This window comes from Bufo bufo, chromosome 1, assembly GCF_905171765.1.
Source record: "Bufo bufo chromosome 1, aBufBuf1.1, whole genome shotgun sequence".
NCBI classification, from domain to species: domain Eukaryota; kingdom Metazoa; phylum Chordata; class Amphibia; order Anura; family Bufonidae; genus Bufo; species Bufo bufo.
In genome coordinates, this window is record NC_053389.1 from 227,421,419 (window position 1) to 227,438,725 (window position 17,307).

The 17,307-nt window shown below is 46.0% G+C and overlaps 1 protein-coding gene across 1 annotated transcript in view; it reads left to right on the forward strand.

Annotated features, from left to right (window-relative positions):
• The window catches only part of LOC121001217, a 46,624-nt gene that overhangs the window by 18,359 nt on the left and 10,958 nt on the right, over positions 1–17,307 (forward strand). The window lies entirely within an intron of this gene.

Below are 17,307 nucleotides of genomic sequence, written 5' to 3' on the forward strand. Positions count from 1 at the left end.
TCACCTCTAGGGATTAGTCCTCCTAAAGTGCCCTTAGTCTGTGTCTCAAAATACCACGTGGTGTCACGAAACGGGACCATCAGTTCCAGTAATGTTTCCTCTGTTAAAGAATACGTCATGGATTTCCTCCACTTATAGAAAAAACACTTGGTCGCCTTTTCGTTATGTTTTTCTGTGTCTAATCTGTCCATGTATAAAAGATATTTCATGGTACCGATCACTTACTGGAATACTGGAGAGGTAGGATATAACCAGTGCCTCAGTATGTTCTTTTTAACAGCTAGCAATAAAAGATGTATCCCCTGTATACCTATCACATTAGAAGAATCGCCATTTGGATCTGTTGGAATATAATGGAAGATACACTGCTGAGGAGTAAGTCGCACCTCTATGTCCCACACCTTCTTGATATACTCGACAGCATCTCTCCATAGTTAACTCAAGTTAGGGCAGTCCCAGAGTCCATGTAGCAGGTTTGCTTTTGGTAGTTTGCACTTTGGGCACCATCGAAGGTAGTGTGCGGGTCATCTCTGTATGAGAGGTCAAAGGCATATGTGGCCCTGTGCATAATCCTAAACTGCATTTCTCTCCATACTTCACTGCTAATAGCTTGTCTAACTCTTTCCATACACGCTGTTATCTTGGGTAGAGATGAGCAAATTTATGAAAAGTTCGATTCGGCTGATTCGCAGAATTTTACAAAAAATATTTGCTCCGTGACGAATTACTTCGGGTGCAATGACAGGGAGCTGCGATAGCGCCTCCCCCATTATTGTACCCCTCAGATGCCGCGTTCATACATAATCACGGCATCTGAGTTTAAAAACAGTGTAAAATTAACAATGACATTTTTTTTTAAATCAAACTTACCCCCTCCATTTGCTCGTGACGGGCCGGCCACTGCCATCTTGCTTGACGATCTACCATGAAATCTCACGTGGTGTGAGATTACGTCATCACGCTCCCATTTTCTAAATACTCTGTCTCCTAGTGGGATAGAATATGTATTCTGGATTTTCCGATAGAGATCCGATAAGGAGCCCACCTCCGCCTCCCGACCCATCAAGGTCCCAAACCAAGACAGTTTTTCAGGATCCCCTAGTGTGTTTGCCTGTGCTTTGCAGTATGACATTATCTGATTAATAAGCGAAATTGGACTATAAGAGCTAGCTAGGGACAAGTCCTTGCCAGGCTTTGGGGTGACTTTTTATATGGGCCATATTTCCTGAGGGTATTATTTCCCCACCTTGTAGGCATGAGTTAAACAGAGACACCAGGGTCGGAGTCACCTCTCCACTGAGCGCTTTAAAGAACTCAGCCGGGTAGCCATCGGGCCCCGATGCTTTCCCATTGTACAGCGATTTAATGGTTTTCTCCACCTCTTCAGCTGTAATCTGGGCATTAAAATGACTCAACATTTCCACTGAGGCCTGTGGCAATCGTACCCCGGCCAGCAGTTCCCCTACTCTGGCAATATTGTACTGATCCTGCTGGTACAGCCTAGCATAATAACGCCCGAAGCAATCTGTGATGCTTTTCGGGTCAGTAAATTTTTCCCCTGACTCATTAATGATGCCATTAACCTGGGGGAACGAGCTTTGAGTTCTTGTTAGATTGGTTTACATTTTACCTGCTTTGTTGCCGAATTTAAACAAATCTGCTGACTTCTGGTCCAAAAATAGCTTTGTTTTCTGCTCCAAATAATAATCATAATTATGTTTGGCTGTCACCCATTTGGTTTTATTAGAGTCCGTTGGGTTCGCTAAGAAGGTGGTATATGTGGCTCGTACTGTGTCGGTGGCCTGATTATAGCGAGCCTGAATCGTGTATGAGATTATATTCCCTCTTAGTACCGCCTTTGCTGTCTCCCAAAATAGTACATGATCTTCTTTGTGTTCAGCATTATTATCAGAGAATTCCCCCCACCACCCTTTCAATCTGTTTATGAACTCCTCAAGAGTTGCCAAGTAACTCGGAAGATGCCATATAAAAGCAGTACCCCTAGGTTTATTCTCGGCTATGGATATGACCACAGAAGCATGGTCCGATATGACCAAATCCAATATCTCCACCAAGTCCGTTCTCCGCACGAGTAGTGGTGAGGTCAAGACATAGTTCAGCCTCGACCAGGACTGCTGGGCATGGGAGTAGTGTGTATATTCCCTTTCTGTTGGGTTATAGAATCTCCATACATCTATTAGACCTGTAGAGCCCAAAAAGGGCTGGAGGGTATATAAAAAGGGCTGGAGGGTATATATTCCTGAGGGCCTAATGTGGAGGTCTTGTCTATGATGGCAACAATCCTCCTGTGAGTCATGCACAACATTGAGATCCCCTGCTACTAATACTTGTCCAGCATCCTCCTGTAGAATAGTTATCTCCAAATCCCTAAAGAAAGTCGCCTCCAAATCCCTAAAGAAAGTGAGTGGAGTTAGGCCCATACACATTAAATATAGTGAACGGACCAGCGTCAGTTTCTAATTTTACCCTCAGCATACGACCCTTTCCATCCCGGTCTGTTAAGATGACATTATGGCGAAATCTTTTGTGAATTAGCTTTAGGACTCCTGTCTTTCTACCCTCCGAGGGAGAGCCCAGTACCGATCCCACCCAAAGGTGTCCTATGCGCCAAAAGTCAGTCTCCTCCAGGTGTGTCTCCTGTAGTAACACCATGTCTGCATTTAACCTCCTGAGGTGACAGAGAACCATTATTCATTTTTGCGGGGCCCTCAAACCTTTTACATTCCACGTCACTACTTTAATGTTTTAACATATGTATGTGCCTGACCAGGGGCGGGCATACCACCTGTGCAGCCGGTTCGGCTGCACAAGGGCCCAGTGCGGTAGGGGGGCCCGTGAGAGGTTCCGTGGCAGAGCAGGGAGAGATGAGCGCTACCATTGTGGAAGCGTTCATCTCTATATTTATCTGTATCACTGTCCTCAGGACAGTGATACAGATGGATGCTGCAGAGGGGCAGGGGGGAGGTGTTTCCCTTACCCATTCCTCTGATAGGCCGGTGCAGGCGGCGCAATGACGTCATCGCGCCGCCTGAGCCGTACAGCATGGAACACAGGCCGGAAGAGGCCTTCACCGCTTCACTGAGAGTGTCATGGAGGTAAGTATGTGAGTTCATTTTCTTTTTAAACACTATGCTGTTGCCCAGAATAGGGAAGGGGGAGAGGAGCACTATGGAGGCATCTACTAGGGGGCATTATACTGGCACACATGGGGGCAGAGGAGCACTATGGAGGCATCTACTAGGGGGCAATATTTACTGGCACAGATGGGAGGGAGGAGCACTATGGAGGCATCTATTTGGAGCCCTATATATTAGAATTATACTGGCACTATTATATAGGGGCATTTTATACTGGCACAAACTATATGTGCAATATGAGAGTGGGGATAAGTACCCTAGTGGCTTTTTTTTTTACTGGCATACATGTGTTTCCGGACCACATCGTCTGGTGGGCAGAATATATCCAATTTTGGACCAGATATATAGACGATGTGTTCATTGTCTGGAAGGGTGACCCTCTTAGTTTTAAACGGTTTGTGGTGGATCTTAATGTGAACAAGGTAGGTCTTAAGTTCACATGTGAATGGGACCACGTGTCCATTACCTTCCTCGATGTAAGAGTTACAAAGGTGGGTGACGGTTTATCAACCAACATCTTTCGGAAGAGCACAGCTACTAACTCCCTTCTTCATTGGAGCAGCTATCATCCTGCGCCTCTTAGGCGGGGTATACCTAAAGGTCAATACCTTAGGGTCAGGAGAAACTGCTCCAATGATCTTTCCTTTTTTCGTGAGGCTGGTAAGCTTCAGGATAGATTCCTGGCAAGGGGTTACCCTAGACGAATACTGCGTGAAGCGTTCCAGAGTGCATCCACTAGACCACGGACGGAACTTTTAGTTCCAAGAAGGAGAACCGATGACGGCCCTCAACTGGCACGCATCATCGCAAACTTTGACTCCGCTAATCGCGAAACTAGGGAAGTCCTTCAGAAATATTGGCCGATCTTACATATGGACGCCGATCTCTCAGACATCATTGGCAAGTACCCCTCGGTCTCTTATAGACGGGGTAGGAGCCTTAGGGATCGTTTGGTTCGGAGCCACTTTTCACCACCCCTGAAGAGTGGCTCCTGGCTCGACCGGAGACCCACGGGTATTTTCAAATGTGGTCGCTGCAAGGCCTGCCAATATGTCCTCACCACTAAATCGGTCACTTGTTCGGCCACAGGTCACTCGTTTCAGGTCCGGGATTTTATCAACTGCCTGTCCAAGGGGCTTGTTTACCTATGTCAGTGCCCATGTCCCATGGATTACGTGGGCAAAACGATACGGGAGTTTAGGAGAAGAATCCTAGAACACGTTAACGATGTTATCAAGAAGGAGCCTACACCTGTGGCTACTCATGTTAATGATTGCCACGGTGGCGACCCTTCCTGTCTCCGGTTTACTGTCCTCGAATTGATACCTCCCTCCCTAAGAGGAGGAGACCTGGACAGGCGTGTACTTCAGAAAGAGAGTGAGTGGATTCACAGATTCCGCTCCCAATCACCCCGTGGACTCAACGAGCGTCTGACTTATTCATGTTTTCTATAACCACCCTCGTCTTCCATTTACCCACCTATATCCATTCAATTATGGTCTAAATACTCTGGATGTCCTGCTTTTCTTGGCCTTAGAGTGGGGTTCCCCCCCCCTTCCCCCCCCCCCTCCTTTTCCCCCCCCTCCCTCCCCTTTCTCCCCCCTCCCCCCCCCCCCCTTTCCGCGATTGTCCCCTTAGCGCTTGTGGCCTCAGTAGAAATAATAGTTATTCCCTTAAACTTAGCCTGGGCACGTTAAGTACCCGAATGTTTACCTATTTGGGGTGTTCTTGTAACTTTCCACACCCTCTAGTGGGCGTCCTTGTTATCATCAAGGTAGCCCCAATTTTGCATCTAAGGATTTGTGTATATGTAGTCATTTCTCCATTCCTATCTTCCCTGGTACATTATTTCCCCCCCCGCCCATTCCCTAGTTTCCCTCTATGTTTAGCCCACTTTATTCATAATTATCTTCTTTAGCATTTACCCCATATGTGGCCTTGGTCTGGGTACATGAAGCGATGGGGATACCTTCCCCTGCTATTATATATGGCTTATAGGTGGGAGGATCATGTTGTCATCCTCTCAGTTGATTTATCCACCTTAATTCACCTCCTCTATCTATTGGAGGCATTTTTCCGATCCGGCAGTAACATAGGTGTGTCATTTCCGATGTGCGTTCCATGCTGGAACGCACGCCGCATGACACATACCGCACTTCCGGTTTGTCAGCCATACGGGTACGTCACTTCCGGCGTGCGTTCCATGCTGGCACGCACGCCGCTCGGCAGCAACACTGGGCTGGTTGTAACACACTTACCGGATATCTGTCCGGCTAATCACCAGTGTGGACGCATCCCAGTGTGCGTTCCACCTTGGAACGCACCAATTATGGCGGCTGCACCTGAGCCGTCCCTCCCTCTCTCTCCTCCTCCCCCCTAGGGGTAATTGCTTCATCCTAGGACATGGGATCATAGGGTATTTAATGGGCGAGGCATCACAGTACGTCTGCCTCAGACCCAGCTTTCCACACCGACGGCGTCACCATGTAAGTACTATTGTACTATATCCAATATATATATAGTTCATTTATAGTATACATGGCCTAGTTCCTGTGTTTTACTCCAGGCCTTTGTGCATCATAGGCATTTTCCAGGCGGGTAGCCCTATACCTGAGGAGCTACGAACCTTGTTATTATTTTCCTGGAGCACTGAATAGGTATCTATCCAGCATCCTCCTATTCGGGTTATACGGGTCAGGGTTATGTATGCATTTAGGGATCATGATGCTCATTGTGTTTTGTACAGCTAGGTAGGTCCGGGGTGATCACTCTCTATGCCCCTGCATGAACCCTTGCACAAAGTATACCTACATGATCCTTTTGCCATCGCCTATCTCAGGTACTTACTAGGATTTTATCTCTTTAGCGCTTCGTGTTTAATTTTTCTGTTTATCTTATATGTTCTCATTTAAGCCTCTCTTTTCTATTTAGAGTTGCAGGCTGCATCTAGGCGGTCGAACTTACTATCCATGCCGCTGTTTGAAAGTATGTTATCTGCCAATTGGCAACTCCTTACTTATTCTGGGTCTGCTGTAGCGTTATAAGTGTTTATATACACATGTATCTACGCGCATATCATGTGACTGCGCCCGTTATCTTTACTGTCACGGGCGTTCGGTCCATACTTTACCTAACTCATATCACCCCCTGATGATCCCACTGCTGTGGGTGAAACGCGTCGGGGTTGTAGGTCATCTATTTACATTGTTAGATTTATGTTTGTGTGCGTGATTTTGTCTGTATAGTTTTATCCTCTCGGTGGACCCTGTACCTCCTGGCAAACTGTCACGAGGGCAGCATACAGGGGACATCTTCTCTATTTTCTAATTGTGTGCTGGGAATCTGTACGGGTACCACTCTTCACCCATCTCCCTCCACTGTTCACCTTACTAGGGACAGCTAGGAGGTTGAGATTAGGTACGTGGACAGGGCGTCCCCACCATCAGGAGACGTCCCTGGGCTGAGGACCAGTTTAGGGCATTAGTGCTAGGGACCTATTCCCCACCACTTACCCACTGCATCTGGTTTACACTGGCCTCTTACCCCGGATCCAGTTGTGAGACTTTCTTTGATTGTGTATTTTCTTACATTTCTTAATAAATTTAGTTATCTGATGTTATTACAGGGTACCCTTGCTGGACTTTTTGTTTCATACATTATATGGGCACTATGGGGAAGGGGGAAGAGGAACATTATCGGGGAAATTTATAGGGGAATTTTATATTGGCACATGGCACCATGGAACGGGGGGAGGACCACTATGGGGGCATCTATTGGGGGCACGATATAGGAGTATTTTATACAGGTGCAAAATTATGGGGCACTATGGGGACATTAGCTCAACTGGGGGAACTAAGAGGGCTTTTTTGGTGCACACAGTAGGGGGCATTAGCACACATTATGAGGGCACTATAGGGACATTGGCTCTACTAGGGGCACTAAGAGGAGGTATTTTTTTTTACTGCCACACAACAGGGCATTTTTGTATAATTATTTTTGGGGGACATTATGTTTATTAGTGTCAGGGACACTATTTGCTGGGCGCAGTTATTTTTTAGGGCACTGTATGCCAATAATTATTGAAGTGGCACTAGTATTTTCAGGGGGTTTATCTGTTTCTGCAGTATAGTATTAGGGAGCACAGCAGGCACAGGATGGGGTGTTCATAAGGTTGTCTGTCTGTCAAACTCTGTAGAGAGAAGAGACGACTTAAAGGAATCATCATTGTGGTCTGGTCTGAAAGGAGAAGATGAGGAAAGAGAAGATCTAAGAAGACGTAACTGGATGTTCAAGGTATGTGGCGCTGTATTAGGCTACTTTCACATCTGCGTTAGTGATTCTGGCAGGCTGTTCCAGCTGAGAACTAGTGATGAGCGGGAGGTGCCATATTTGATTTCGCAATATTTTGTGAATATTCGATTAAATATTCGTCTTATATGCGTCGAAATCGAATATTCGTCATTATTCCATTTATCGCGAATAATATGCGATTTAATTAATCGCGTATTGCGATTGTTCTTTTGACAGTATAAGGCAACGTTCGACTAATTGACTATGGCTAGGCTAATATGTGTATTTTACGAATATTCTTAATATTGCTCTAACTTCGTCTTTTAGAATATTCGTAATATTCTAAAAGACGAAGTTAGAGCAATATTAAAAATTTTCGTAAAATACACATATAGATTGTAATTTAGCTAATATAGTGCTATAATCCTTTTTTTTTCTCTAATTTTTTTTGCCTCTTCTGAACTTCAGTTTTGGAAAATATGTACACTATTAAAAAAAATTACTATAGCAGTATATTAGCTAAATTACAATCTATATGTGTATTTTACGAATATTCTTAATATTGCTCTAACTTCGTCTTTTAGAATATTCGTAATATTCTAAAAGACGAAGTTAGAGCAATATTACGAATATTCTAAAAGACGAAGTTAGAGCAATAATATTCCACTTTGGCATACTGCTCCCCGACAAGCGTCCCCGTAACGATGGGAACACCTGTGGGTTAGAATATACCATCGGATCTGAGTTTTTACGATCTCAGGGAAAACTCAGATCCGATGGTATTTTCTAACCCACAGGCGTTCCCATGGTGACGGGGACGCTTGTCGGGGAGGTGTATGCTGAAGTTGATTAAATAACGATTTTGTCATGCGGTCGGGCACACGTATTAACCATTACGATTTTTCTGTTGTAATATTCGTGAACTCGAATATTATAACCGAGATTATTGGTTTAGATTAGAATAGGACGAATATTCTAAAATCGAATATACAGCAATATATTCTTTATTTCGAATATTCGTCATATTTGGTCCATCTGAAAACGTGATTCCTTCCAGCTTCAATTCAGTTGCTTGTGGGCCAATGGCTCATTGACCCACAAGCAAGAAGCAGGGAGGAATCATATCTTTTCAGATGGAAAAAAAAAATGAATATTCGATTTCGCGAATATATAGAACTATATTCGAAATATTCGCGAAATCTCGAAGTTGCGATATTTGAGATAAAAATTCGTTATTCGAATATTCGCGCTCAACACTACTGAGAACAGCCTGCCGGAATTCACTGGATCTGGCACTGCTGGATGCAGACGGAATGCCCGCCAGCCCCATTAACTATAATGCCTATGGGTCCCTAATATTACCCTAATGGGGTCCTACACTAGCCCTAAGGCTTAACTCAAGGGAAGAGTGGGAAGCCATCACAGCCTTAAAGAAGGACTCCACGATTGCCGTGAAGCCATCCGATAAAGGTAGCAACACGGTAGTCATGAACTCGGATGACTATAAACTTATGTGCGAACAACTACTTAAAGATAAAAAAGGCTATGAGATACTTCCCTCGAATCCAACCGAGTCGTATCTCCTTGAATTAAGAAATATCCTCCGGGATGCTAGATCTCAGAAATTGATCTCTCAGGAGGAACAAGATTTTTTTGTATCCAAAATCCCCGGTACTTGCAACATTCTACAGTTTACCCAAAATCCACAAAGGCACCAATCCACTCAAAGGAAGGCCAATTGTATCCGGAATTAGCAGCATCTGCCAGAACATCGGAATCTATATTGATAAGATTCTCATGCCTTTTGTGGTGTCCCTTCCATCTTATATCAGGGACACCACGGACCTCCTCAACAGATTGGAAGGTGACAGTGTGGATATGGGGTCAATTTTGGGCAGCATAGATGTCGAGGCCCTGTATTCATCTATCCCTCATAATGTGGGTCTCGGGGCCGTTCAGTACTATCTGAGCATGAGAGGACGTCAGTATACCGCGCACAATCAGTTCATCTTAAAACTTTTGGAATATCTGCTTACCCACAACTTTTTCTTGTTCTGTAATAGGCTCTACCACCAGCTCAGGGGCACAGCGATGGGCTGTTCTTGTGCGCCAACCTACGCAAATTTGCTCCTGGGCTGGTGGGAATCAACTATGGTCTTTGCAGACAATGTGTCGTCGGACCCCGCCCCCATAATCATGTGGGCGAGGTATATCGACGACATTTTTGTAATCTGGAACGGCACAAAATCCACTTTTTCAGATTTAGTGAATAGTCTGAATAATAACAGTATTGGGCTCATATTTACCCATGAATCCAGTACAGATATCCTCCCTATCCTGGATATATCGATTTCTAGGAGAGAATCGGAGGAACTCTGTACCACCATCTTTAGGAAACCAACCTCGACAAACTCGGTTCTGCACTGGAGCAGTAGCCACCCTGTACCCCTGAAGAGGGGTATCCCATATGGCCAATATCTGCGCCTTCGATGTAACTGCTCAGATGCAGCAGAGTTTAAAAAACAAGCAGACATCCTCAGGATTAGGTTCTCGGAGAGAGGATATCCTGACGATGTCCTGAGGAAGGCCTATCGCAGGGCCAGGTCAGCTGTACGTACAGAATTATTGGTGCCTAGGGAGAAAAAAGTGGAAGACCGTAAAATTTGTCTAATTGCAACCTTTGATGGTACTGTTGATCGTACGAGAAAGATCCTTGAGAAACACTGGCCCATCCTACTTATGGACCCAGACATAAGGGAGGTCATACACGATTATCCGCAGATTACGTTCAGGAGGGGCAGCAGTCTCAAGGATCTTTTGGTGCACAGCCACTACGTGCCACCTGCCCAACCAGGAACATGGCTGGATCGCAGACCCATGGGCAGCTTTAAATGTAGTGGTTGTGTAGCCTGTAACATCATTCAACCAGGGAAGTCTTTCTTTAACAATAATCTGCAACGTGCATTCCCAATTAAAGACTTCATCAATTGCCGCACCAAGGGGGTGATTTATAAAATCACCTGTGAGTGCGGCAAGGAGTACATTGGGAAGACAAAACGGGAATTACGTAGACGCCTGGGCGAACACCTCGGTGACATCGCCAATAAAAGGGACACGGCTGTGTCCAGGCATGTCCAAGAAAGTCACCGGGGTGACCCAAGATGTATTAAGGCCATGGGCATTGAACATGTGAGGGCCCCAACAAGAGGAGGAGATTGGGATAGAGTTTTGTTGCAGCGTGAAGCACGCTGGACATTTATATTGCGAACGGTCTCACCTCTGGGCCTCAATGAGCAGCTCAATTTTAGCTGTTTCATTTAATATCTCCACACCACTGGGCCCCGAATAGAAAGGGACCTTTAACCAATGTTAATCCCTGCCATGACATATTTGCTAACACCCCCTCATAACTCCTCGACTAGTTGTTCCTGTTTTTGCCTAAAATGTCCTGATTTTAAGATCACCAATTATCTAAGAGCAGACTTAGCTCTCTGGTGCCCGTCTATGCTCCTTTCCAGGCATATGCTCTGCACATGTACGGGGGGCACTATATTCAAGTAATCTTTTCCCTGTGTGGAATTTATGCTAGAAATGCCATACTATATATACGCAAATTCATATCAGAAGGTGCGCATCCGATCGGAGCAGGGATGCGTCCCCGTCGCCCGGCAACAAGGTCCAAATTGTATCTCGCGTCCATCTGCGGGATGCAGCGCAGTGACGTCACCTTACGTCGGTGCGCCCCAAGTTGACAAACCGGCCTCCTACTGCGCATGCGCTATCACATCCAGCGCGGCGCTCCGGAGGTGTGGTTTTGGAACTAAGCCTCGTTCCCAAGGCTAGTTCCGGAAACCTTCTGTGCGCATGCGCGGTGGAATTAAGCGCCGCACAACGGAGCTAGATCCGGAAACAAAGCCTCGGTTTGGGGGCAGGTACATGATTTAAACTCGAACAGGCACCGGTGTTAGTGCTGACCACATCGGGCCTAGAGCGGGGTGGACATTATCTATTTTTTCCACCCTGTGCAACAAGTTGTCAGGTTTCCTTTTTGAGCAGCATCAGTCCTCATAGCCTGCAACTTGTGCAATAGGGATGCACATCATGACCCCTTGTGCCACATAAGAAGACACACAACGCACTGAGGGAAGGGGGGCCCAAGCTGAACTCTTGCACCAGGGCCCATGAGCCGTTAGCTACGCCCCTGATGCACATGGTATATCACCTGTGTACCCTGTTATATTCAACTGCCCAGCTCCCTGCTGTTTCCCCTGATGAGTCTTACGCTCACCCGTAAGTGAAACATGCATGTAGGGATTTTCTAGGAGAGGGCTATTTAGGGTCTCCAATTCTAGGGTTAGGTTCCGGACGGGACACCCTTGTTCTAGTGGGTGTACCGTAGTTAAACCTTAGGTCTAGTGTAGGACCAGATTAGGGTAATATTAGGGACCCATAGGCCGGATCCTTATCTGTGTGCAGCACCATCAATACCAAGAACCCATCTTTGATCCGAGAGGTAACTGCGGCCCAATTGGAGTCGCCCAACTACGCGGTAGGACAAACTGGTTACCATCATACGGGTGCCGCCGTGCACCACTCTATTTCTTTTTTGTTCTACCTAATTTTGACGTGTATGCTTTAATTTTTGCTTGGAGTCATCAATACTCTAATGTCATGTGAGATGTGACATGATTAAAGCTACACATCTATTTGTTTGAGGTTCTATCTACATTTATATATCTATGTAAGGGGCTATTTTTCTAAAAGCTATTATTAAAAGTTAAGTTTTAATATCTTAAAAATTCGATCACTCATACCAGATATTTTCCATTAACACAGGTGGTCCTTTAAAAATATATCATATACTCTATATACATTCTTTCGCTAAGAGGGTGCTCACACTTATGCAACCATATTTTATTTTAATATTTTTTCTTCCCTCTACCTAAAAGATTTCAGTTTGTTTTTCAATTGAGTTGTACAGTTTAGGCTACTTTCACACCTGCGTTAGGTGCGGATCCGTCTGGTATCTGCACAGACTGATCCGCACCTATAATGCAAACGCTTGTATCCGTTCAGAACGGATCCGTTTGCATTACCATGAACAAATTTTTTTGAATTTTTTTTATTTTATTTATTTTTGTTCATAATAATGCAAACGGATCCGTTTTGACTTACATTGAAAGTCAATGGGAGGCGGATCCGTTTTCTATTGCACCATATTGTGTCAGTAAAAACTGATCCGTCCCCATTGACTTACATTGTAAGTCAGGACGGATCCGTTTGGCTCAGTTTCCTCAGACGGACATCAAAACACTGCAAGCAGCGTTTTGGTGTCCGCCTCCAGAGCGGAATGGAGGCTGAACGGAGGCAAACTGATGCATTCTGAGCGGATCCTTATCCATTCAGAATGCATTGGGGCTGAACTGATCTGTTTTGGGCAGCTTGTGAGAGCCTTGAAACGGATCTCACAGGCGGACTCAGAAACGCCAGTGTGAAAGTAGCCTTATAGGTCACATTAAAGGTGGGAAAAGTTCTGAAATAATTTATCTTTGTCTCATTTTTTTACAGCACAGAAACTTGACATTTTAACAGGGGTGTGTTTTTATACACACTGTATATATATATATATATATATATATATATATAGTCCAGAAAAATGACAATAGGTCATGAGAAAATAACTCTTTTAATCACCCGTGCGGTGCAACGTTTCGGCTCAATGCTAGAGCCTTTTTCAAGCCTTTTTTTTGGCTTGAAAAAGGCTCTAGCATTGAGCAGAAACGTTGCACCGCACGGGTGATTAAAGGAGTTATTTTTTCATGACCTATTGGAGTGCCGTTCACTTTTCTGGACTATTATTGGGGTAAGAAGCCTATTCCCTTAAGGACATGCACCCAGACTCGCTTATTAGCCTGTGCCGCCATTTTTCGTTGATATATATATATATATATATATATATATATATATATATAATTTATATAAAAAAGTCACCCTCCACCTCACCCACTATGTCTGGCATGAATATGTTGCTCCGTTGTAAACTTTTTATATCCACTGTATATATATATATATATATATATATTTTGCGCTTGTCCAGATTGTTTTGGGTGCAGTTTTCGACGCAAGTTGGGTCTAGCACTGTCAATCTAAAGGCAGGGGGGGCGTGATGAAAAGCAGAGGGACGTCATTATGGAGCACCAGGGGCGTCGCTGAAGCAGTGCTTGAACTGCATTAAGCCCGCCTACTGGGGCTCGAATAGTTCATTTGCAGAATTTTAAAACTTTATTTTTCTCCGCAATTATACCACCGACAGACATAAGACAGGTATCGTTTTAATCAGCATCATCAACCCTAGCAGGCTATATGCCTGGTAGGGTAGGGTTGATCCGGGTGACAGAGCTGCTTTAAAGGGATTTTATGCTAATAACTGTATTTTATGTAATGTCCCTATAGGGTGGTGATAATTGTGTCACGATGTCTCCTACCTGGGTACGGCTGGACTCCTGGCTGACTTGCAATAAATTTGAGTGTAGTGATAGTAGGAGTAATAGAGGAATTTTGCAGCAGAAATGATGTCCAGACCTTTAGATAAAGTTCAAACGTTTCTTTACTGAAGATAACTTGTATTCAAGCAGTATACAGCTTTGGTCTCCGGTCCCAGCAGGTTTTAGCAATGATCGGCAGGAAATTAGTGCTTCTGCTCTTTAAATGTGAGCTTGCAGGATAAGTCGTCTGCTTGGTAGCTCTGTAATTGTGGCAGGAATTAAGCTTCTGTACTTTTATGTAGCTTCTGCTTTGTGGGGACAGACTAGCTGAGGAGGAATGGCTTCTCCTAGGTCTCTGGACTTAACTCACAGATGATTTCTCAGGGGATGCTTTCTTCCTGGAACTCTGGAGGTTGTCTGTGGTTCTCTGCTTTCTTTTTCATCCAGCTGAGGCTGCAGGTGCTCAGACTGGGTATTTGATCAGGTCTCAGCCGAGACAAGATCCTTGCTGTCTTCCCTATGCAGGGGAACTCCTGAACGAACGCTATCACACAGCCTTCCCCAACAGGGGTGGCTGGCACACTAATGCTGGGTTCACACCTGAGCGTATTCGATAAGCGCTTTTTACAGGGGGTTTTATCGGGCGTTTTTGAGGCGTATTTTAGGGCGTTTTTGTAATTTGTAGTACGCGCGTTTGTGTGATTAACCACAGAGGCATCCAATGAAAAACTGCCACAATACGCGTGACAATACGCCCCAAAGAAGCCCCTGTACTTCTTGGGGCGTAGGGCGTTTTACAGCGCGTACGAACGCGCTGTAAGACGCTCAGGTGAGAACTATGCCCATAGGGAAACATTGGTTTTTGCCTGTTGAGCGTTTTACAGTGCGTAGGAATGCGCTGTAAAACGCTCAGGTGTGAACCTATTCTAACTCTAACTTCCTTCTCCACCCATGGTGCAGGATTTGGGAACAGTCCACACCTCCACAAAGGGGGAGCTAAGCTGGAATGATCCATTTCAGCCTAGATATACTAAACTAGGACTAGTACCTTGCCAATGGAGATGCTGCCACCTGCTGGTGAACATGGAAAATAACAGGAAACAATTACATTTAACATGGTTTTAGATGCACATTTGTGAAGCTATTGTAATGCAAGGCACCAACAAACAGACCAGTGATGAAAGCAAAAAGGTGTTTATTCACCAGAAACATAAACGTCCAGGACACTTGCTGGTAACAAGGAATAATAACAAAAAACCAGGCAAGGAGATTCCAGGAATAGTCCCAACCAGTGCTGAATGATGCTGTGCACTTGGCAGTCGAGTCACTCCAGATCTTGGGTCCGCTGCAAAGGACAAAGTTCCTGGCAGTCTTCAGTCACTTGCAGTTGTGACCTATACCTGGTTGAGGGAAAATAACAGTGGGCACTGATCACCCTGAGAGACCTCCTTTTAAATGCCTGCTGACCAATCCCAGGGTGCCAAGTGTCCACTACCATAGGTGAACAAATTGCCCTGCACCTGAGTACATGGCCTAAGGCAATCACAAGTTGATTAACCCATGGCTGGCTCCCTAATCCACTTTGCTCTTGTGAGTCAGTATATTATGCGCCACTGGTCGACGAAGCGCATAAGAAGCGCGTACTCGCGACCGTGTATCCCTTTGCGAACCTGCCCTCGTGCGTACGCACGGACGCATGATTGACTCAGCGCGAGTATGCGAGCGCGTGGACCCAGATGCGGAAACGGAAGTCGCAGGAGACACCGGAGACAACCCTGGCCGCGGCGTCTTGTCACTCGCCTGGCCACTCTGTCCCCGGGACTCCGACGGTCCTCCCCTCCGATGTCCACGCGAACGCATGCCCGCACTGGTTCGCAAAGGGGTCAGCGCTGGTGCATCAGAGACACGCATAACCTGTCCCGCAACTCCACGAGGACCCCTCTTGGTTCCCCTGGAGTGCAAAGCAGGTGAGGATCTTACATTACCCCCCCCTCGAGGAGGCGGCTCTGAAGACTCCAAGCAAGCTTTCCCCGGATTATCCCGGTGAAAGGCTGCCACCAACTCATCCGCATGCACCTGGCGAGCAGGTATCCAACATCTCTCCTCTGGACCAAAACCCTTCCAGTCCACCAAGTATTGAAGAGACTTTTGGACGAAACGAGAGTCCAAAATTCTGTTCACCTCGAACTCCGGTACCCCTTGGACCTCCAGCGGGGATGGGGTCTGAATGAAGGGAGCGGAGTCGGCTGCCGATTTGAGAAGTGAAACATGAAAGGTGTTCACTCCTCGGATCGACGGTGGAAGAGCAACCTTGTACGTAACTCGGTTGATCTTTTGTGTCACTGGGTATGGGCCAATGAATCGAGGACCCAACTTGGAAGATGGCTGACGCAGCGGAATGTTCCGGGTGGAGACCCACACCTGATCTCCCACCTTAAACTTTTGCTCTACGGTGCGATGACGATCAGCAAATTTCTTCTGTTGCGCCACCGCACTGCGGAGATTCCGCTGGGCCGACGACCAAATGGGACGTCTATCCTCGAACCATTGATCCACCACCGGCGAGTCAGTGGAGGGTCCGGCCAAAGAAGAGAGTCTTGGATCCCTGCCCCCCACGCACCTGAACGGAGACATCTTAGTGGAAGCATGCTCAGAGTTGTTATAAGCCACCTCCGCAAAGGGTAGATACGCTGCCCATTCCTCCTGGCAGTCTGACACGAAGCACCGGAGATATTGTTCCAGGGTCTGGTTAGTCCTTTCCGTCTGACCGTTGGTCTCTGGGTGAAAACCAGAAGAAAAAGACAAATTAATACCCAATCGGGAGCAGAAAGAACGCCAGAAGCGAGAGATGAATTGCACTCCTCTGTCTGAAACAATGTCATCCGGCGCTCCGTGTAATCGAAAGACATGATTCAAGAACAGATCTGCCAATTCTCTGGCCGAGGGCAATCCAGGGAGTGGGATAAAATGGGCCATTTTACTAAAACGGTCCACCACTACCCAGATTACCGTACTTCCAGAGGACCTTGGCAAATCTGTGATGAAATCCATGGAAATGTGAGTCCATGGAGCCTGGGGAATTGGCAGTGGGAGTAAAGTCCCAGAAGGGGCAGACCGGGACGGTTTACATCTGGCACAAACAGTACATGCCTGGATATAGGCCTTAACATCCACGGACATGTTGGGCCACCACACGTGACGTTTAACAAGGGCAAGTGTTTTCTTAACACCCAAATGCCCGGCAGACTTTGAGTCATGAAGCTGTTGGATGACCTTCAATCGAAGGTTAATGGGTACAAACCATCGACCCTCGGGTTTGTCAGGTGGACTCTCTGCCTGTGAAGGCTCAAGAAGAGAGGACAAGTCCTCCATTA